The sequence below is a fragment of the Schistocerca americana genome, chromosome 10, assembly GCF_021461395.2.
Source record: "Schistocerca americana isolate TAMUIC-IGC-003095 chromosome 10, iqSchAmer2.1, whole genome shotgun sequence".
Classification (NCBI taxonomy): domain Eukaryota; kingdom Metazoa; phylum Arthropoda; class Insecta; order Orthoptera; family Acrididae; genus Schistocerca; species Schistocerca americana.
The window spans coordinates 136093740-136117754 of record NC_060128.1 but is presented as its reverse complement, the minus strand read 5'-3'; positions in this window follow the sequence as shown (position 1 = coordinate 136117754).

Genomic DNA, 24015 nt, shown 5'->3' with positions numbered 1-24015 from the left:
GTCTAGGGGACTCATGACCTCAGATGTTAACTCCGATAGTGCTCAGAGCCATTTGAACCATTTGAACGGGAAACACACAAGAACAGAACGTTACAATCGTGGGGAACATGCGCTACCGGCGAGGTGTGGTTACGTGTGTAACGTCCCCTTTGAACAATTTTTACATGACTGTGCTTAAACTGACACACAATATTTTGTTAGCGCAGCGCAATCTGACTTTCAAAATTCCCTACAAAAGAATGGCCCTGAGCAACATTAAACTATACCTTTCAGAAATAAATTACCTCACAAAAATCTTCATTACTCGAGCTACTGCAATACAGCGAGCGCCACTACTGCCAGCTAAATAAAAGATTCAAACTACGGAAGGCACTAACTACCGATAGAGATAGTTAGCAAATGAAAGATATTAATAGAGAACAAACAATGTATTTACCTTAGTATCATCAAAAGTCATAATATATATAGCAGTTCATGACAAATTACAAAACTCCGCCATCTCTCTCCCCACATCCACCACTGCTGGCGGCTCACCTCCAATTGCGCAACGCTACGCGCTGTTCACAGCCAGCTGCCTAACACTACAATGGCGAGTATTTCAACAATGCAAAGCAGCCACGGACTGCACACAGCACAGCCAGTGATTTCATTTTCATACAGAGAGCGCTACGTGGCGGCGGCGTTACCAATATAAGAACCTAAACAGCCAACTTACATAAGGAAAACATAAACAGCCTACTTACACGTTGTGCACCGCCGTTGTTTAGTTTTACAAGTCACTGTTGCCATGCGACGTACGTCATTGCTTGTTTGCAGGTAACGTCTGCAGTTGCAGCAGTTAGATTCGGTGACAGATGGATAGGTAGAGATGAACCAACTTCCTGGCCTCCATTCTCTCTGGACCTAAATCCACTGGATTTTTATTTGGGAGTGAATTTGGAAGTTCTTGTGTGTGGAACCCCAGTACAAGATGTTCAGAGTGCCCGTGCCCGTGTTATGAAAGGCTGGAAAACCATACGAAATCAGAGATACGAGGCGCGTATTTTAAGTTAGTACCGTTTTGAAATTAAAAACAGACGTGCTAAGATATCTCAATAATTTTATTTTTTCATGAAAGCCTGTACCTTAATCTACTTTTCTACATAATTTCCGCCAGTACTGAGAACTTGTCATAACGTTGTACCAGTTTTTGAATACTCCGCCACACAGAAGTCTGCCGCCTGACTTGTTAACCACTGCACCACCACTGTTTTGACTTCGCCATCGTCTTGAAGACGCTGACGCCCACGAGTTTCTTCAAGTGCAGGAACAGATGTTGGTCACTGGGCACAAGATAGGGGCCTTACGGAGGATGTTCTAGAGTTTCCCATAGAAAAGATGTGATGAGATCTTTGGTCTGATTCTCCACATGCTGACGAGCATTGTCTTGCAGCACAACGATGCCCTTGCTCAACTTCCATAGACTGTTGCTTTGATTCTGGTGTGACGTAGGCCACCCATGTTTCATCGCCCGTAACAGTTCGGCTTAAGAAATCGTCATCGTCGTTGAACAAATGGTTCAAATCGCTCTGAGCACTATGAGACTTAACATCTGAGGTCATCAGTCCCCTAGAACTCAGAACTACTTAAACCTAACTAACCTAAGGACATCGCACACATCCATGCCCCAGGCAGGATTTCAACCTGCGACCGTAGCGGTCACGCGGTTCCAGACTGAAGTGCCTAGAACCGCACGACCACACCGCACGGCAATCGTTTCCTGACCTATGTTCATATAACGTGACTCCTTCGTTTCCGTGTAAGGAATGTGTCCTGCAAATTTGTGCGTATATTTTTGTTGCGCCCTATATGTTAAATAAGGTGGTGATGAGGTCCCATACTCCAAGGAGCGTAGGGGACGATGTGGGAGACCCGAACCGCCGTACTAGGCAAGGTCCTAGCGGTGGTGGTTTTCCATTGCCTTCCTCCGACCGTAATGGGGATGAATGATGATGATGATGATGAAGACGACACAACAACGCCCAGTCATCTCGAGGCAGGGAAAATACCTTACCCCGCCGGGAATCGAACCCGAGACGCCGTGCGCGAGAAGCGAGAACGATGCCGCAAGACGACGAGCTGCGGACGTATGTCAAATAAGGCAGGTAACAGTAGAGTGCCTTGAGGTAAACAGCTTTCATTATTTCACTACTCAGCTTTCGCTAACATATGTATGACGGCCGGCCAAGTTTCATTCTGCCCTGGCACACGTCGCCATCCATTTTCATTGACTATGAAGTGCTGAGTCAGCACAAACGTGAAGTGTCTACACGGAAGAGAATATCAGGAGCAGCGGTGAAGTGTTCCTGAGGGTGTGGTGAAGCGGCGGGAGGCTATCGCGATAAACCGGAGGACAGCTTCATCAGCCGACCACGGGGGGCGTGACTGTGCAACAGTCCCGTGTGACTGAGTCCTGCGCCCGTCTCAACGGCCAGGTTTCGCAGCACGGCTGCTGGGGATCACGCCAAAGTCTTTCCTGTCTTACTGAATTTGCAGTTCGTAACAATAAAAAGAAACACTTTCATGATATTACAGGAACTGACAAGAAAGGAATGTCTATTGACGCCGGCCGAAGTGGCCGTGCGGTTAAAGGCGCTGCAGTCTGGAACCGCAAGACCGCTACGGTCACAGGTTCGAATCCTGCCTCGGGCATGGATGTGTGTGATGTCCTTAGGTTAGTTAGGTTTAACTAGTTCTAAGTTCTAGGGGACTAATGACCTCAGCAGTTGAGTCCCATAGTGCTCAGAGCCATTTGAACCATTTTTTTGTCTATTGACACACAGTCAACATTGGTTTAGAAAACATCGTCCTTGTGAAACACAACTAGCTCTTTATTCACATGAAGTGTTATTCATGAGTGTTATTCACAAGAGATTTCAGATCGATTCCGTATTTCTGCATTTCCGGAAGGCGTTTGACACTGTACTAGACAATCGGCTCGTAGTGAAATTGCGTGCTTATGGAATATCGTCTCAGTTATGCGACTGGATGTGTGATTTCCTGTCAGAGAGGGTTCGTTGTAATTGACGGAAAGTCATCGTGTAAAGCAGAAGTGATTTCTGGCGTTCCCCAAGATAGTGATATAGGTCCTTTGCTATTCCTTATCTATATAAACGATTTGTGAGACAATCTGAGCAGCCGTCTTCGGTTGTTTGCAGATGACGCTGTCGTTTATCGACTAATAAAGTCATCAGAAGATAAAAATAAACTGCAGAACGATTTAGAAAAGATATCTGAATGGCAGTTGACCTTAAATAACGAAAAGTGTGAGGTCATCCACATAAGTACTAAAAGGAACGCGTTAAACTTCGGTTACACAATAAATGAGTCTAATCTAAAAGCCGTAAATTCAACTAAATACCCAGGTATTACAATTACGAACAATTTAAATTGGAAGGAACACACAGAAAATGTTGTGGGGAAGGCTAACCAAAGACTGCGTTTCATTGACAGGACACTTAGAATATGTAACAGACCTACTAAGGAGACTGCCTACACTACCCTTGTCCGTCCTCTTTTAAAATACTGTTGCGCGGTGTGGGATCCTTACCAGATTGGACTGACTGAGTACATCGAAAAAGTTCAAAGAAAGGCAGCACGTTTTGTATTATCACGAAATATGGAAGAGAGTGTCATAGAAATGATACAGGATTTGGGCTGGACATCATTAAAAGAAAGGCGTTTTTCGTTGCAACGGCATCTTCTCACGAAATTCCAATCACCAACTTTCCCCTATGAATGTGAAAATATTTTGTTGACACTAATTTACATAGGGAGGAACGATCACCACGATAAAATAAGGGAAATCAGAGCTCGTACGGAAAGATATAGGTGTTCGTTCTTTCCGCACGCTATACGAGATTGGAATAATAGAGAATTGTGAAGGTGGTTCGATGAACCCTCTGCCAGGCACTTAAATGTGATTTGCAGAGTATCCATGCAGATGTAGATGTGGATCACACACCTTGGACATCTTGACCTCATGCTACGAAACTGATACCGTATTTTACGGACTATAAGACGCTAAGAACTGTAACACACACAAAATTTTTAAGTACTTTAAAAAAATTATAGTTTTACCATTTTTATTATTAGGTTGCATAGCCAGACTTAAAAATTTTTAGTTTATGAAACAGAATTCACCTTTAAAATCCATGAAAATTGTCACCTGAACTATCTTCTTATCTTTTTCTTCTTCTTTCTCTACGTCGTCATCGTTGTCCTCTTCATATATGAGAGATCTTCAGTGCCGTCGAAAGCGCTATTTATGCCCGACTTCTTGAAAGATTTAACAATGTCTTCTCACACTCTAGACCGCGACTGTTTTATCCACTGACACACTTGTTTGATTGTGGGTCGTTCTAAAGCTACCTTCGGCGTGAATTCATGTTGGCTTTCATCCATCATCCATTTGTTCCATTCCTCTCTCATATACACTTTAAATGGTTTATTTATCGAGACATCAAAGGGTTGCAATTGCGAATAACAGCAATTCCTCTTTCATAGATTTTTTAAAATGACTACCAAACTGATCCAGCACAAGAGGAGAATTCTTCTTCAATAAAGCACCTTTTTTTCTCTCCCACACTCTGTTAGTCCATAATCCCATGCCAGTGTCCTCTTGTCAGCTACGTGAACAAACTACACCTGGCGGTATTTCGGAAGGTTTTGGCACTATTTTGTGCTAGAAAATTGTAGTTGTATTAAGTATAGTATCATCAGTGCAACATGAAATGCATTTTTCATGTCCACTTCTTTTTATAGTTACAGGTTTATCATGTTTCATGAAACATTTCTGTAACTCGGCACGTCAAATGTCAGAGGAGTTTCGTCCATATTCGGTATTTGACTTAGTTTCAGAAAGATTTTCTATCGACGTTTAATAATAAAGCAATGGAAAGATAATTCTTTCGCTTAATACTATTGTGGAATTTTGTGAGATATTTTGGTTATAGTTCTCATGCTACGCCGGCGTCCTTTCATGAACCTGTAGCACCAACTAACTCCACCATTAAAGTCTGTCAAGTTGCAGTGTCGCACTAGCTTACGAGCCTGTATTTGAATATTTTTTTTCATTAACTCCAGTGCCATTTTGACAGTGTCCTTGAACCCATTTCAAGGCATGATCTTCTAGTTTTGCCCATCTTGCTTTCAGTTCTCCATTTACGCATTTAGCCTTCCTAATCTTTTTCAGTTCTTCTTTAGTAGCCTGCCAATCGCGAATGTTTTTTGTCTGTTGGTGGAGTGCCGAAATGCCACCCTACTGCTCTGTTTCCATGTTCATATCCTACTACTTTCAATTTATAGCCCCGGGTCATATGTACTGTACTCCGTCTTCAGGCCACAACTAGCCCATCGGGACCATCCGAACGCGTGTCATCGTCAGTTGAAGATTCGGATAGGAGGGGCGTGGGGTCAGCACACCGCTCTCCCGGTCGTTATGGTGGTATTCTTGACCGAAGCCGCTACTATTCGGTCGAGTAGTTCCTCAATTGGCATCACGAGGCTGAGTGCACCCCGAAAAATGGCAACAGCGCACGGCGGCCTGGATGGTCACCCATCCAAGTGCCGGCCACACCCGACAGCGCTTAACTTCGGCGATCTATACGGGAACTGGTGTATCCACTGCGGCAAGGTCATTACCCCCGCGTCAAATGAATACCTTTCACTTTTCTTCCATTGCAAATCTAGCTACACTACTGGCCATTAAAGTTGCTACAACACGAAGATGACGTGCTACAGACGCGAAATTTAACCGACAGGAAGAAGATGCTGTGATATGCAAATGATTAGCTTTTCACAGCATTCACACAAGGTTGGCGCCGGTGGTGACACCTACAACGTGCTGACATGAGGAAAGTTTCCAACCGATTTCTCTTACACAAACAGCAGTTGACCGGCGTTGCCTGGTGAAATGTTGCTGTGATGCTTCGTGTAAGGAGGAGAAATGCGTACCAGCACGTTTCCGACTTTGATAAAGGTCGGATTGTAGCCTATCGCGATTGCAGTTTACCATATCGCGACATTGCTGCTCGCGTTGGTCGAGATCCAATGACTGTTAGCAGAATATGGAATCGGTGGGTTCAGGAGGGTAATACGGAACGCCGTGCTGGATCCCAACGGCCTCGTATCACTAGCAGTCGAGATGACAGGCATCTTATCCGCATCTCAAGAACGGATCGTGCAGCCACGTCTCGATCCCTGAGTCAACAGATGGGGACGTCTGCACGAACAGTTCGACGACGTTTGCAGGAGCATGGACTATCAGCTCGGAGACCATGGCTGCGGTTACTCTTGACGCTGCGTCACAGACAGGAGCGCCTGCGATGGTGTACTCAACGACGAACCTGGGTGCAGGAATGGCAAAACGTCATTTTTTCGGATGAATCCAGGCTATGTTTACAGCATCACGATGGTCGCATCAGTGTTTGGCGACATCGTGGTGAACGAACATTGGAAGCGTGTAATCGTCATCGCCATACTGGCTTATCACCTGGCGTGATGGTATGGGGTGCCATTGGTTACACGTCTCCGTCACCTCTTGTTCGCATTGACGGCACATTCAACAGTGCCCTTCATACGATCCCTGGGAAGCCCTACATTGCAGCAGGATAGCGCACGACCGCATGTTGCAGGTCCTGTACGGGCCTTTCTGGATACAGAAAATGTTCGACTGCTGCCATGCCCCGCACGTTCTCCAGATCTCTCACCAATTGAAAACGTCTGGTCAATGGTGGTCGAGCATCTGGCTCGTCGCAATATGCCAGTCACTACTGTTGATGAACTGTGGTATCATGTTGAAGCTGCATGGGCAGCTGTACCTGTACACGCCATCCAAGCTCTGTTGGACTCAATGCCACAGGCGTATCAAGGCCGTTATTATGGCCAGAGGTGGTTGTTCTGGGTACTGATTTCTCAGGATCTATGCACCCAAATTGAGTAAAAATCAATCACATGTCAGTTGTAGTATAATATATTTATCAAATGAATACCCGTTTATCGTCTGCGTTTCTTCTTGGTGTAGCAATTTTAATGGCTAGTAGTGTAGTAACAAAAGTATTATACTGTTACCAATAACTTTCATTTGAAGCTCACTGGCCCCGTAGACTGCAATGACCCGACATAGGCTAGACAGTTGCTCTGTGTTTGTGATGGCGGGGTGGGGCAGAGATAGTGTTAGCAAGCTTGTGAATCGCATCAACTCAGTCACACTGGTCAATTGTTGCTGCCAGTTGAATCCAATGTTGCCAGATACAGACAGGCTCCCCGCGGCATCGAATAAATGGCCAGTTTTAAGGAAGACGGGTATTTTAAATCAAACACTGGGCAGTTTAATATTAATATTGAGTATAACATGCACCCGATTTTTGGAGGCCATTTTTTCGGAAAAAAGTGTGCGTCTTATAGACCGTAAAATACGGTATTCCAGTACTGATATGCCTGTGGGATATGTTGACTAAAATTTCATCCTTATGCGAGCCTATGTGCATAAATTCCAGTACAGGAAAAAGCTATTTGTACACATGAAGACCGGTGTAAATATATAATGGCTACTGGGTTCGTGTAACTTCACCGAAACTTTTCATGTGCAGACTGCTACACAGCATGTCCAGAGGACGTGTAGCTTATCGCCATCTTAGTCACAAGGGGCATGGGAGGATTGTATCAACAGGTCGCTTATTTGGCTTTAGACCAATGGCTGCAAGTGATGTGGTTATCGACATGCACTCGGGACAACGGTGTGACTACAAGCGAAGGCACATGAGCTTCTGGAAGGACTACACCATCAAAATATAGTAGGAATGTTGTAACCTCCCCACACAAATTTTTGATATGTAACCTCCCCACAAAATAAATAAATAATAATAATAATAATAATAGCAATAATAATAATAATAATAATAAGAGTATGATTCTAATTTTTTGTGTAACCTCAGAACAAAATTGGTTCCCATTTATAGCCTCCCTACAGAAATTCATTCACATTTAATCTCCACACAAAATTTGTTTCCCATTTAATGTACCCACAAAATTCTTTTCTCATTTAATGTAAGCTCGAAACAGAAAAATTCTTAAACCTCACAATAAAAAAAATAAATTCAGTAACCTGGTAAATTTTGAATGACAGCAGTGCTGCGTCACGGCCCTGTAAGATCATTCTGAATAAAAAAAGGAAAAAAATTCTTACCTCAATAAAGTCGCCAAATATCTGCTCTTGCAATAAATTTTTCCGACACAGCTCTGTGCAATGCTGGCCGATAGATTTGTCATTTATGAAAGGAAGCAACTGATTTTTCTTTTGCAACAATCGGAATGATCATGGATTGGAAAAATTAGTAAATTCTTTAAATTGAAATGAATGCTTGTTAAAAATTACTTTATGCCACAAAGATTAGTATTAGGACTTTTTTAAAACATTTACATGGGAGTTCAGATACATTACTAGATATACGCGAGGCGGCTTTTTACCTTATACAATAATACTCGGGCTGCGGCATCGCTGCACCGCGACCGGCCCAGCCAACACGATACACTATTCCAGACCAGAGCAGACTGCAGACAAGCGCAGACTAGCCGCTAGCAACAACTTACTGCTACAGAGTTCCTACTGCATACAACACTGCTCTTTGGTCTCAGATTCTCTTACAGCTTACATATCGCAGGCAGCGCATACCACTTACAATGTTCAACTGGCTCAGGCGAATAGACAGATGCCAACAGCTGAAATTCGGGCAGAAGTTACAGAAGGAGTGTACATTTACATGCGTACTCCGCAAGCCACCTTACGGTGCGCGGCGGAGGGTACTCTGTACCACTACTAGTAATTTCCTTTTCTGTTCCTCTCGCAAACAGAGCGAGTGAAAAACGACCTCCATATGAGTCCAGATTTCTCGCAGGGGGAGACTTGGAATAGTTGGCACAGGTTCTGACTTTTGTTTTTTCTGTTGTTTTGTGCAATACTTGGGGAGATTCAGGTGAATGCAGTGGATAACTTAATTAAGTACGTGTTTAGGTAACCTTAATATTACTTTTCTTAAAAGTTTGCATCTACGCCGACTAACCCCAGGGTTAGCTGGCATTCTCCTAGGGGGGTGAGGTGGCGTGAGTTGGTATGCGTAGCGATACTTAGACAGAACACAGCAATTTTCGAAGGAAAACATTTACTTTCATCAAAACTTTCAGTAACAAAGAACTATTTGTTCGAAAGAATAAATAAATAAATTCCTCGTGAAGAAACAGCGTTTGAAAAAAAAAATCTGGTTGGACGTACAAACAGCAGTATGTACTTAAATGAATTCTTCAAGAGTAATAGTTCTTACCATTGTAGCTACCTATACTTACTCGCATAGATCAACGTTTTAAATAAACCAAAACTTTAGGTGTTTGGCACTGGTATATTTGAGCAGTTGGGTTCAGTTTCCGCACAGTTTTTCTTTGAACATATGCAACTGAAACATTCTCGTCTGGTCATCTTCACTTTTGTCCTGCCTGACCTTGGTAGACACGCGAATCTGGTGGTCATCATTTTCGACCATCTTCCCAGGGTAGAGCACTTTGCCCGCGAAAGACATTGGTCCCGAGTTCGAGTCTCGGTCCGGCCCACAGTTTTAATCTGCCAGGAAAGTTCCCAGGGTACCTGGCGGAATGATACGAGGGCTGTCCAGAAAGTAAGTTAGGATCGGTCGCGAAATGGAAACGACTATGAAAATCCAGTAAAGCTTTGCAAAGATGTGTTGGGCAGTGTCTCTAGTATGACTCTAGGTAGAATTGAGTCGCTCTTTTCATTCCTGAGCTCTTAGTGAGCGCGTAAAGATGTTATAGAAAATAGTGTCTCCCGCCAAGTACGAGGGCCTGGTGAGAATTTCCCCTGAAGCTATGCAACCGACATTACATAACTGTCGTGCGGTTTCTTCTTCAAGACAATTCTCAGCCTCATTCTGCAGGGGCAATGAAGATGTTCCTGCATCGTTTCAATTGGAAATGTTTGGTTACCCACAATACAGCCCGTAATTGTCTCCCACTGCGTTTCATCTCTGCTCAAACGAACCGCTGGCACAGACAACGAGCTTTAGGCCAGCGTAGAGAATTGGCGGAAAGCACTGGCGGCTGCCTTCTATGATGAGGGTATTGGAAAGTTGGTACAACGCTGCGACAAATGTCTGAGTCAGAACGGCAACTACGCAGAGAAGTAGCTGAAAGGTGTAGCGAACTGTTACAAATGAAACATTTCTGATTTTCACTGTGATTTTCATTTCGCGATCAATGGTCACTTACTTTCTGGACAGCCCTCGTACTTCTGCAAAACATTCATTTATGTGGAATTTTGGGTGATCGAGAGGTTCTTGATATTGTTGCTCTCGTTCGATGTGACTTGTTGGAAACGTTTCTCCACATTCGTGGGAATGGGAACTGTCGAATGAGGACCTTCACCTTAGTCTAGGCAGGACACTGAGGGTGTAAGCTCTTTGCCATGGCGAGGTTCGTCGGTTTCTGAACTACCATTAAGAAAGGTCAAGATATCATCTACGAGACAGTTAATATCTCACCAGTCGTCATCAGAATCCGTAAGAGGAAATTAAGATCGTTGTCTTTTGGGAAGTTTCTTCTTCACCCACATTTGGATTACTATCGTGGACCAGCTTAGGGGGAAAAGACGGATTTTTTCTGAGGTGACGTGTATTTATTCACTTTCAGGGAAACTCCTCTTTTGACGAATGATAATGGGGGATTAAGTTGGCCTAGGTGCTGGGCAAGTTGTCACAGGTATTCTTACTAACCTCACGGCAAAATCAAAAACGAAATGGACAGCACACAGTCTAAAACAACAGAACCAAAACATTTTGACGCATGCACGCAACAACAGTTCAACACTCTTTAGAAAACCGCCGTCAGTAGCTCCTCAATTCGACCTACAGATCCACCACAACAACATAAAATTACGATAAAAAATTTATTCACCAGTCAGAAAAGCGACTGAACAGCGGTTCTTCCATCATGACGCCCCCAAGCGGACTGAAACTATGGTGGATGTTGCATCATCTCTTGCAGGATGGCAGCACTTTAATTTCACAGTGGCAGAACATGGAAGCTGTACGCCAATTAGCTCCTTAACCAGAGGATGCATATACAGGGCTTCCGAGGCCCTTGTATGTATTCATTTCTTAAATAATTATGTAATTTTTGGTTTGATTTCAAACCGCTTTCCAGTAGTCTTTCACTAACACTGTGACATTGCACCTGTCACGTCTGAACGAGATAACTTTTTAAGTTTTTTGTATAATTCAATACGTTTACCCATACACCGTGAATGCATAAGCAGGGCTTCAGAATCCCTCACACATTTATAAATGTTCTTTTGCCTATATTGTCTTCAACATTTGTTTGGGAGCAGTTATTAATTCAACAAAAACTATAGTGGTATTTCCAGCAACAGGAGTGCCAACAGCAGGAGTAGCTGTAGTAGTAATAGTATAAATAAAAAATAATACACACTACTATCGGCGATGTCGGTGTACTATTGATCTTTTTGCTATCAAATGTTTTATTATTGCATAGTATTGTTATCCTGTGCTGCTCTTGTCAGCCTCATTGTTACTGTAGTTAGTTTGTTGCTGCAAGACCCATATTGTTACGAATATGACTCGTTTAGTGCTGCACAAGCTGCTGTTCGAGAGACACGCCTTTTGCTATGGCTTCTACACGCAAAGCAAGAGAGTCAGTACATGCAAATGCAGCTAGTTTTGAAAGTTTGGTGGCTCAGTGGTTTGAAGATGACGATTCTTGCGAGGAAGGAAATATTTTTGAAGATGCAAGTAGTGAAGAATCAGCCAATGAACCTCCAGCTGTGAATATTGAGGCAGAGGACAGTCCTTCCGATAATATTACTTCATCAGAGTCTGAAAATGAAGAACCACCGCAAAAAGGTATAGACGACCATACATACATGCTGAAGATTAGGTGGGTAGATCACATAACCAATGAGGAAGTATGGAATAGGATTGGGGAGAAGAGAAGTTTGTGGCATAACTTGACCAGAAGAAGGGATCGGTTGGTAGGACATGTTCTGAGGCATCAAGGGATCACCAATTTAGGATTGGAGGGCAGCGTGGAGGGTAAAAATCGTAGAGGGAGACCAAGAGATGAATACGCTAAGCAGATTCAGAAGGATGTAGGTTGCAGTAGGTACTGGGAGATGAAAAAGCTTGCACAGGATAGAGTAGCATGGAGAGCTGCATCAAACCAGTCTCAGGACTGAAGACCACAACAACAACAACACATACATTAGTCGGAATGGAACGATTTGGAAATTAGATCCTTCTGCATCTTTTCGTACGCCTGTCCATAATATCGTAAAGAAGACACCTGGTCCAGTCCGTGGTTTGAAAACCTGTAAACCTAAGGATGCCTGGGACTATTTCATCTCCAAGGAAATACTAGAGGACATCATCAACAGCACAAATATTGAAGGCAGAAGAGTGGCTGCTTTACGCGGTAAAACGTGGAAAAATGTTTCGCTTGCTGAAATGGAGGGTTTTCGTGGTCTATTACTGCTTTCTGTTGTTGAGAAGAGTTGGGATGTCCCTACTGGAGAATTATTCTTGGATGAAAAGGCAAATCCTACATATAAGGCCACCATGTCAGTAAATAGATTCGAGGATATAAGGAGAATGATTAGATTTGATGACAGGCGTACTCGTGAAGCTCGATCTACAGATGAGAAAACTTGCAGCTGTTCGCTATGTATGGGAACCATTTCTTGACAAGTGCAGAAATAGAATGATTCCCAATGGCCCATTCACAGTTGACGAACAGCTAGTCCCATTCCGTGGAGGATGCAGCTTCACCCAGTGTATGCCCTCTAAACCAGCCAAGTATGGCACAAAAATATTTTGGTTATGTGATGCTACATCTGCATATGCTTTAGACGGAATTGTTTACACGGGAAGCCCCATGAACCTATTCAGAAAAATCTTGGATTGAATGTGGTGAAAGATCTTGCTAAAAGCATTGAATGATCATCAAAAAATATTACTGTTGACAATTTCTTTACTAGTGTGCACCTTGCAGAAGAGATGCTTCAGAAGCAAATTACAGTGGTGGGAACAATAAAACAAAATACACCAGAAATTCCTAATAAGGTGAAACCATCTGCCTCAAGAGCGATTCATTCCTCTTTGTTTGCATTTAGAGGTGACATTACAATGGTGAGTTATGTTCCCAAAAAGAAAAAAAAAGTCTGTAGTTCTCATTAGCACAATGCACTACGACAGAAACATTGATGAAACTCATGCAAAAAAGAAACCAGATATAATAAAGTTCTATAACTCTACGAAGGGTGGAGTAGATCAAATGGACCAGAAAATTCGTTATTACAGTTACAAGAGACAAACAAGAAGATGGCCATTTGCATTATGGATGAATATGATGGACGTCGCAGCAATGAACAGCGAAATTTTATTTTCCGCCCAACATCTGACATACTATAGTGGAAGAAGTGTTAAAGGCGTTTGTTCCTAAGAGATTTAGCAGAGGAAATGGTAAGACCACTAATGGAACTTCGTATTCAGATCCCTAATCTGCAAAAGAAAACCGTTGATGCCATGCAAAGATGTGTTCAAAAAGATGTCATATTGCCGAACCAATTACTTGTTTCAGGGAAAAGAAGAAGATGCAATTATTGTCCATATAATAAACACAGGAAGAATGCTATGACATGCATTAAGTGTAAAACCAACATTTGTAAGGAACATAGTGGCGTTCTTTGTGCTTCTTGTTAGTCACATGTTGAAAACTAAGAAAAATGCAATTTTATATGAACAATGAATAATAATTTTTGTCAAAATATGGCCTATATACAAAATATTGTGAATAATGAGTATGTTTTAATTGAAGAAATTGGTTGTAATAAATGTTATAAAATGTAAACTGCAACTTATATGTGAATTAATAAAATTATTTGTATATGTTGTATGTAAATGGATGTGACTAATAAATATTCACTCTTGGAGTCTTTTTAATTAATAAAATGTTAATCAGGCCCAACAGATCATGTTACTGTATCTTAGGAATCTTTCAATATGATAATTAATTTATCAGAAATAAAAGAATGATTATACGAAAAGAGGAAAATTTTTAATTATGGCAGGGCCTTGGAGGCCCTGCATATGCATTCATGTGTGTTTTCGGCACCACGCATCCTAGGGTTAAGACAACTGTCTCCAGTCCCCGTACCTTATCTTCGAGGACCTTTCGCGAAATGTACTTTCGCGGTAGTAGAATCGTTCTCCAGTCATCTTCAGATGTTCGACTTTCCGAATTTTCTCAAAATTTTTCTTGAAACAGAACGTCGCCTTCGCTCCAGGGATTCCTAATTCAGTTCCCGAAGCGTCTCTAACATCTGAGAACTGTTGTAACCCGCCGATAACAAAATTATCTTTCGTTACAAGAGTTCAAAAAAACGGCAGTGACAGAAGAGAGCGATGAGAATTCTCAATATCTACTATGCAGTCGGATAAGCGACAGTCCGCAGCTCGTGGTCGTGCGGTAGCGTTCTCGCTTCCCGCGCCCAGGTTCCCGGGTTCGATTCCCGGCGGGGTCAGGGATTTTCTCTGCCTCCTGATGACTGGGTGATGTGTGATGTCGTTAGGTTTAAGTAGTTCAAAGTTCTAGGGGACTGATGACCATAGCTGTTAAGTCCCATAGTGCTCAGAGCCATTTGAACTATTTTTGATAAGCGACAGGTATTACAAATTTCCTTTGGAATGATATTACAACACAGTGCTGAAATAATTTAAAGATTTAGTTGACAATGAAAGAGAAAAAAGTTACAGCGAACGTGAGACGGGACTCATTGTTCAGTACATCACGGAGCATTTTTTGCTAAATTTGCAGGCACGCAGAAATGTTTCAAATGGCTCTGAGCACTATGGAACTTAACATCTGAGGTCATCAGTCCCCTAAAACATAGAACTACTTAAACCTAATTAACCTAAGGACATCAGACACATCCACACCCGAGGCAGGATTCGAAGCTGCGACCTTAGCGGTCGCGCGGTTCCAGACTGAAGTGCCTAGAACCGCTCGGCCATACCTGCCGGCCGCAGGCATGCAGCAAGTGAAGAAACTGGTGATACGAATACCAAATTTAATGAAGTCGCATGCATTATTCCACTGTCAGTTGCAACAGCTTTCAATGGAACTGAACGAAAAGTATGGAAACTTTATATGTTACTGCAAACTACGTCGGTTAGACCAAAGGGCTTGCCCACAATAATTTTTCTTAAAAATTTAAAACTCCCTATTGTTGAATTTATGGAGGAAAAAGGAGTGTAGCAATGGTAATCAGAACAATGGGAATGGATTACAGACCTCGTGTTCTAAATAGACGCACACTGCCCACAGTAAGACACCGTGGGGAGAAAAACAACTTCTTTCTGATTTGATGCAGAAGCATTTAAGAAGAAAATCGCACTATAGAAGGTACACGTTTTGAAGACACAATCCAGTTCCCTAATCTCACTGCTGGTAAAGCTGATAAGAGGTTTGAAGAATTCATAGTGGCCTTGAGAGAATTACAAGTATAATTTCATAAGCGTTTTGAAGACATCGTCAATTTACAGTCGTTTTCGAGCTGTGTTCAAGACCGTTTGCGCTTTCAGTTAAAGACACCGCTGTGCATGTGCAGATGTAACTGAGTGACCTCTATGGTAATTCTCGTTTTAATGACAAATCCTATTACGTTAAAAGTGTCCATGACATTTACAATGAGTTCCTCACGTACAATTTCCACGTCTCCATAACGAGGTTGCAAAAGTGCTGCCGGCCCGGTTGGCCGAGCAGTTCTAGGCGCTAAAGTCTGGAACCGCGTGACCGCTACGGTCGCAGGTTCGAATCCTGCCTCAGGCATGGATATGTGCGATGTCCTTAGGTTAGTTAGGTTTAAGTAGTTGTAAGTTCTAGGGGACTGATGACCTCAGATGTTAAGTCCCATAGTGCTCAGAGCCATTTGAACCATTTGAATTTTGCAAAAGTGCTACAATATTTCGAATAACATATTTGTATGAAACACCCTTTATCAATCACGAAACTAAATAAGTCACGATTACGTGGCGCCCTGAGTGCGAAAATCTGTGAAATTGCCCGAGTCTGTCCGTATGCTGACAGTTCTTATCAGGTGAAAATTACATTCTGTCTTCAGTGCGTCAAAAATAATTAAATAATTCTGGAAATTTGTTTTGTTTGTGATGGATACTGTTGAGAAATGTAAGATATAAAACAAAGCCGTATGCAGTGCAACTGCACTGCTATTTAGATAGGGCGCATTCGCAGGGCACAGCGTGTGAGCCGAAATCTTGGCCATCCTCGCTTTAATGCGAGTTGTGCGGATCCCAAACACTCGATCAGTACTCAAGAATAGGTCGCACTAGCGTCCTATATGCGGTCTCCTTTACAGATGAACCACACTTTCCAATAAACTGATTTCGACCACTAGCCTCCCCTACCACAATCCTCATATGCTCGTTCCACCCCATATCGCTTTGCAACGTTACGCACAGATATTTAAAGGAAGTGATTCTGTGAAGCAACACACTACTAATCCTCTATCTGAACATTACGAGACTGCTTTTCCTACTCATCCACATTAACTTATTGTTGTGTGCGTACTGCAAGACCTTCGGTACACAGACCATCAGATTATTTGATGGTTCAAATGGCTCTGAGCACTATGGGACTCAACTGCTGAGGTCATCAGTCCCCTAGAACTTAGAACTAGTTAAACCTAACTAACCTAATGACACCACAAACATCCATGCCCGAGGCAGGATTCGAACCTGCGACCGTAGCGGTCTTGCGGTTCCAGACTGCATCGCCTTTAACCGCACGGCCACTTCAGCCGGCCAGATTATTTGACTTGTCCCTCTAACGAAGACGGCGAGTGTCAGCAATATGTCTCGTGGTCTTATCGTGGCGTGTTTATCTTCTACCGTTAGGTCAGACAATAGAAATGCCACTTGCACGCTTAGAGTAGCAAATTGACGGTGACCAGCTTTGAAGAGAACTTGATTAATTGTCACACACATTTATTAAAATAATAAAAAGCATAGACATTACGTAACTTGATTCTGGATGCTGTTTACAATTGACAATCTGAAGTTCCTTTGGTATTGGTACGTTAATCTTATTCTCACATATCTCTGATACTTGACAAAGTGTCTATACATTTCTCTTCATGGCTATGTACAGGAATATGATAATCTTATTAGGCGCAGACTGAAACTTGACTATAGACTGGTACAGACTAATGCAGACTGACTAATCGGAGGTCTGTACACTCGCTATAATACCTCGCGCGTTCAGGTATCACTGCGCGAGTGTGATCCGCGAGGAGAAAAGGTTTAGCAGCAATCTCATTGGCTGCGTTACATATTAATACGCGGATCGGCGGAAGCAGAATTTGGTCCGTCTCTAAGGCAGCGCCATCTCGTAGTGCAGAGACAGACGAGCGCTGTGCCTGCGCTGTTGTGCTTAGCAGGGCGCGCTCTAATGGGAAAGTTGTGTACACGCTGACTACGCGGAACTATGTACACAACACTTATAGTTTTCTACATTTAGAGCTAGGTGAGATTTATCACACCAACTAGAAATTTTGTCTGAGTTATATTGTACCATCGTACAGGCACTCAACTTTGACACCTTACTGTACACCACAGCATCATCAGAAAACAACAGCCGATTTCTGCACACCTTGTCCATTTTATGTATGGTCCTATCCCACTTCCCTGGGGCACTCCTGGCGATAAACTCGTCTCTGATGAGCACTCGCTGTCGAGGACAACGTACTGGGATTTGTTACTTAAGAAGTCTCGAAACCACTCACATATCTGGGAGTGTGTTACTTATCTTTGTACTCTCATTGACAATCTGCTGTGTGGCACCGAGTCAAATGCTTTCCAGAAATCTTGAAATATGCAAGCTACGAGTTGCCCTTCAACCACAGTTCGCAGTATATCATGTGAAATAACGGCGAGCTGAGTTTCACACTAACTGTCTGACTACGAAAAAGATGGGTTGAGACGTCAGCATTCCTTGCGTTGTTTACCACTGACACTTTAGTACAGACAAAAGGGACTTGAAGGGTGTAGAGTCAGACTCGATTGCGAAACTGGGTGGAACTCTGTAGAGTTCAGCGATCAGTTTCACTTTCGCGTTGGTGGTCAAACCGATGGCAACGTGCCTGCAGATGACATCGTGAAAGGTCATAGCAAACCGCGATTCTGAAGACCTGCACCTTACCAACTCGTGGGATCACGGTATGGATTGCTATTGCATGTAACAATATGACTGATTTGGTAGTTGTTGGAGGCTGAATGCTCTCTTGTATGTGGCTGGAATGAGTAAAACATGTGTTATGCCCAGGGTAACAAATGGCATATTCCAGTAGGACAATGCATGACTCCTCACGGAAAGCTACACCACATACATATTCACTAATGTCTGGATTCTTGACACTCTTTCATCCATAGGGCATGTCTGGGATGCAGTGGAAAGACGCATATTTTTATACCAGGGTGCAGCCTGCACTGTTCACTAATTGGCATGACATATGTTTCAGTGATGTCAAGAAATTCGCCCGGATAAGATTCAGAGGCAGTTTACTTTCATATCACAACAGGTAGAAGCGCCCTTAGCGGTCACATTTCGTATTGATGTTGATAATGGACAATCGTTCCGAATCGAATGAAAGTTTCATAATTTAATAAACGTTACTTTGATAATGTTGACTGAAATGCCCTCTTTCTAATGTAAGAGTGCCAGGGGTAAAATATAGGGAGCGAAAGGCTATTCACAATTTGTACAGGGACCAGATGGTAGTTAACAAGAGTCGAAGGGCACGATAAGGTTCATATGGTTCATATGGCTCTGAGCACTATGGGACTTAACTTCTGAGGTCATCAGTCCCCTAGAACTTAAACCTAACTAACCTAAGGACATCACACACATCCATCTCCGAGGCAGGATTCGAACCTGCGACCGTAGCGGTCGCGCGGTTCCAGATTGCAGCGCCTAGAACCGCTCGGCCACCCGGCCGGCGCACGATAAGGAAGGTTGAGAAGGGAGTGAGAGAGTCGTAGCCTATCCCCGACGTTAATCAATCTGTATATTGAGAAAACAGTACAGGAAGCAAAAGAAAAATTTGGAGAAGGAATAAAGTCCAGGGAGAAGTAATGAAACTGAAGTTTGCTGATGACACTGTAATTCTGCAGAGACAGCAAAGGACTTGGAAAAGCAGTTGGACGGAATGAACAGTGTCTTGAAAAGTGGCTATAAGACCAACGTTAACAAAAGCAAAGCAAAACGAGGATAATGGGATGTAATCGAATTAAATCAGATGATGCTGTGGGAATTAGATTAGCAAACGAGTCACTTAAAATAGTAGATGAGTTTTGCTATTTGGGAAGAAAAGTAACTGATGACGGTCGAAGTAGGGAGGATATAAACTGTAGACCGGCAATGGGAAGAAAAGCGTTTATGAAGAAGAGAAATTTGTTAACTTCGACTACAGATTTTAGTGTGCGGAAGTCCTTTCTGAAAGTATTTGTATGAAGTGTAGCCATGTATGCAAGCGAAACACGGACGGTAAACAGTTTAGACAAGAAGCAAATAGAAGCCTGTGAAATGCGGTACTACAAAAGAATCCTCGAGATTAGATGGATAGATCACATGACTAATGAGGATGCACTGAACAGGGTTGCGATGAATAGGAATTTGTGGCACAACTTGACTAGAAGAAGGGATCGATTGGTAGGACACGTTTTGAGGCATCAAGCAATCACCAGTTTGGTACTGGCGGGAAGCATGGGGGGTAAAAACCGTAGAGGGAGCCCAAGGGATGAATAAAAAATAGCGACGCAGAGGGAGTTTCGACGTTTTTATAATTTAGAACGTCGTGATGCCATCCCATCGAAACATTCGATAAAATGTTGGATTAATAACTTTGAAGAGACTGCCCTCACGAAGAAACCAACAAGACGACGAAGTACTGTACATTCTCCAGTGAACATTGATGTTGTATGCGACTCTGCCTTACGGGGCCCATTCGTACAATTCATCTTTGGACTGAAGGCTACAGCAAGAACAAGATTATGAACGTGTCCGTTACGTATGAAAGGTATAGATATGGGGCTTCATTATGCAACTCTTTCCTTTTCGCCATCCGTATTATTTATTTTATCACACAGGCTTTCCGCTTCTTAGACCGTCGTCTAGTGACAACTGAATGTTAGAACCACAGAGAAAATGACGTGCAATTTACACATACACATATATTACTGATAAAGATACTGAATATACATAAAATGATGAGATAATTAATGTTTAAAAGAGATATCCTAACTTTTCTACACTATATGGTATCTGTTTCTCCTACTATTGTCGCACGGAGTAGCCGAGCGGTTTGAGACGCCATGTCACGGATTGCGGGGCCCCTCCCGCCGGAGGTTCGAGTCCTCCCTCGGGCATGGGTGGGCGTGTTTTTCTTAGCATAAGTTAGTTTTGTAGTGTGTAAGTCTAGGGACCGATGAACTCAGCAGTTTGGTCCCTTAGGAATTCACTCACACATTTCCTACTACATGCTTTATGTAGTCATTCCACGTAGCGTGTCTCCGGATAGATATACCTAGAATTTTTAGGATAGTTACTGTTTACAGACAGCAGTTTGTCTACAATAGTACAGTAGTGGAGTTCCTGAGTATACACAATATGTTACATTAATTCACGTTCAGGGTCAACTGCCAGAACCTGCACCATTCATCAATCCTCTGCACGTCATTCTGCAAATCGACACAGTCTTCTCTCGTTGCTACTTTCTTATAGACACTATCTGCAAACAATCTTAAAGAGATTCAGATGCTTTCTACTAGATCAGTTGTACACGTTATAAACATTAACGGCCCTATCAGATTTCTTGGGAGTACTTCGGAAATTACGTTTACGTCTATCTACTTTTCTCCTTACGAGCGACGTGTTTATTTCTATCTGCAAATAAGTCTTGAATCCAGTCGCAAATCTGGTCCGATATTCTATCAGGTCGTATTTTTTTCAGTAAACGGCAGTATGGGATGGTTCCTGAATTCAAGGAACCCGGCATCGTCGTGAGCGTCGTTGCCTACAGTACAGTGGATCTCATGGAGGAATACAGCGAGCTGAGTTTCGTACGATCTCTGTTTGTGGAATCGATGTTGATTTTAATAGAGGAGATTTCTCCAAAAACGTAGCGTAAAATATGTTCCATGATTCCACACTTCTCCAATTTGTGTTATTAGATTTTCCACTGGTTTCATTTCTGCTAGTCCTTAATGTCTTTCCTTGCTTTACTCTCAGTCCCTTTTCTGTGAGCAGTAAACTATTCGTTCCGTTCAACAGTTCATGTAATACTGCCCGACTTTCTCACAGAACTGAACTGTTATCAACAAATCTTATCGTCCATGTATTTTCGTCCCCAGCTTAAATCCCACTCCTGAAAAGTCTTTTAAGCCGTTGACTTCTCGTGTTAAAGGAAACTGGTGACTTATACGCGGAAATTGTTTCTTATTAAAATTCTGACAGTGTTCCACGAAGTCCCGATGGTGAGGTAAATGAAATTATTTCGCTTCTAGCTTTTTATACTCGGTCACATCTACCGAACAGATCTACTGTGGGACAGAATTCCTTCTATGGTTCCACACTTCATGTAAAAGAAACGAAGTCCCTTAAGAAAATACAGCCATCCCGTTGACGATACGGCAGAGCAGCCATCGGAAATTCGACTTGTGAAGCCCTGTTAAGGACTCAACCAGGCGTAACAGCCAAGACAAGAAGGCGATAGGAACGGGTTGGCCGCTGGAAGAAGTAACCGACGAGGAAAGTTCTTGCGAACTGCGGTACAACTAGACCACCACTTACCGCGGAAGGCAATTTCTTTAATGAGGTGTGGAAATTAGTGAATTACTTTCCGGTCCATCACAGGCCTTAACAACTCTAGAATAACAGAGTGGAACGGCGACTTTTTCTAGGATGAGTAGCGTCGTCTAGAATCTGACGTACCACATTATTTCAATCAGCCGTACTCAAACAATAGAATTGTCGTAATGGCTAAGTAACTGCGATCAGTCATCAACTCATTTACCAATATAGAATGATGAACCCAAATGCTGTGACCACTTCCTACTGCGAGACTGAACGTGGCTTCGTATCGACGAGTCACGTGACGCATTAACGATACTGTACACGGGGTCCCGGAAGGAATTGTCAGTATTCGGGGATATGACAGGAACGATCATTTGAAGCAAAAGCCTTCATCTGGACATGGGCCCTTACTCCGAATGATTTCCGAGATAGGACACGTTTAAGTTCAACTGCTTCAAATGGCCCTGAGCACTATGGGACTTAACATCTGAGGTCATCAGTCTCCTAGAAATTAGAACTACTTGAACCTAACTAACCTAAGGACATCACACACATCCATGCCCGAGGCAGGATTCGAACCTGTGACCGTAGCGGACGCGCGGTTCCAGACCGAAGCGCCTAAAACCGATCGGCCACAACGGCCGGCCACGTTTAAGTACATGGTTTATTTTTGTTGTTGTTGTTGTGGTGGCTTCAGTCCAGAGACTGGTTTGATGCAGCTCTCATTGCTACTCTATCCTGTGCAAGCTGCTTCATCTCCCAGTACCTACTGCAACCTACATCCTTCTGAATCTGCTTAGTGTATTCACCTCTTGGTCTCCCCCTACGATTTTTACCCTCCACGCTGCCCTCCGATACTAAATTGGTGATCCCTTGCTGCCTCAGAATATGTCCTACCAACCGATTCCTTCTTCTAGTCAAGTTATGCCACAAATTTCTGTTCTCCCCAATTCTATTAAATAACTCGTCATTAGTTATGTGATCTAACCATCTAATCATCAGCATTCTTCTGTAGCACCACATTTCGAAAGCTTCTATTCGCTTCTTGTCCAAACTATTTATTGTCCAAGTTTCACTTCCATACATGGGTTCACTCCACACAAATACTTTCAGAAACGACTTCCTGAGGCTTAAATCTATACTCAATATTAACAAATTTCTCTTCTTCAGAAACGCTTTCCTTGCCATTGCCAGTATACATTTTATATCCTCTCTACTTCGACCATCATTAGTTATTTTGCTCCCCAAATAGCAAAATGCATTTACTACTTTAAGCGTCACATTTCCTAATCTAATTCCCTCAGCATCACCCGACTTAATTCGACTACATTCCATTATCCTCGTTTTGCTTTTGTTAGTGTTCATCTTATATCCTCCTTTCAAGACATTGTCCATTCCGTTCAACTGCTCTTCCAGGTCCTTTGCTGTCTCTGATAGAATTACAATGTCATCGGCGAACCTCAAAGTTTTTATTTCTTCTACACGGATTTTAATTCCTACTCCGAATTTTTCTTTTGTTTCCTTTACTGCTTGCTCAGTATACAGATTGAATAACATCGGGGATAGGATACAACCCTGTTTCACTCCCTTCACAGCCATTGCTTCCCTTTCATGCCCCTCGACTCTTATAACTGCCATTTGGTTTCTGTACAAATTGTAAATAGCCTTTCGCTCCCTGTATTTTACCCTGCCACCTTCAGAATTCGAAAGAGCGTATTCCAGTCAACATTGTCAAAAGCTTTCTCTAAGTCTACAAGTGCTAGAAACGTAGTTTTGCCTTTCCTTCATCTATTTTCTAAGTATTGCCTCACGTGTTCCAAAATTTCTACGGAATCCAAACTGATCTTCCCCGAGGTCGGCTTCTACCAGTTTTTCCATTCGTCTGTAAAGAATTCGTGTTAGTATTTTGCAGCTGTGACATATTAAACTGATAGTTCGGTAATTTTCACATCTGTCAACACCTGCTTTCTGTGGGATCGGAATTATTATATTCTTCTTGAAGTCTGAGGGTATTTCACCTGTCTCATACAT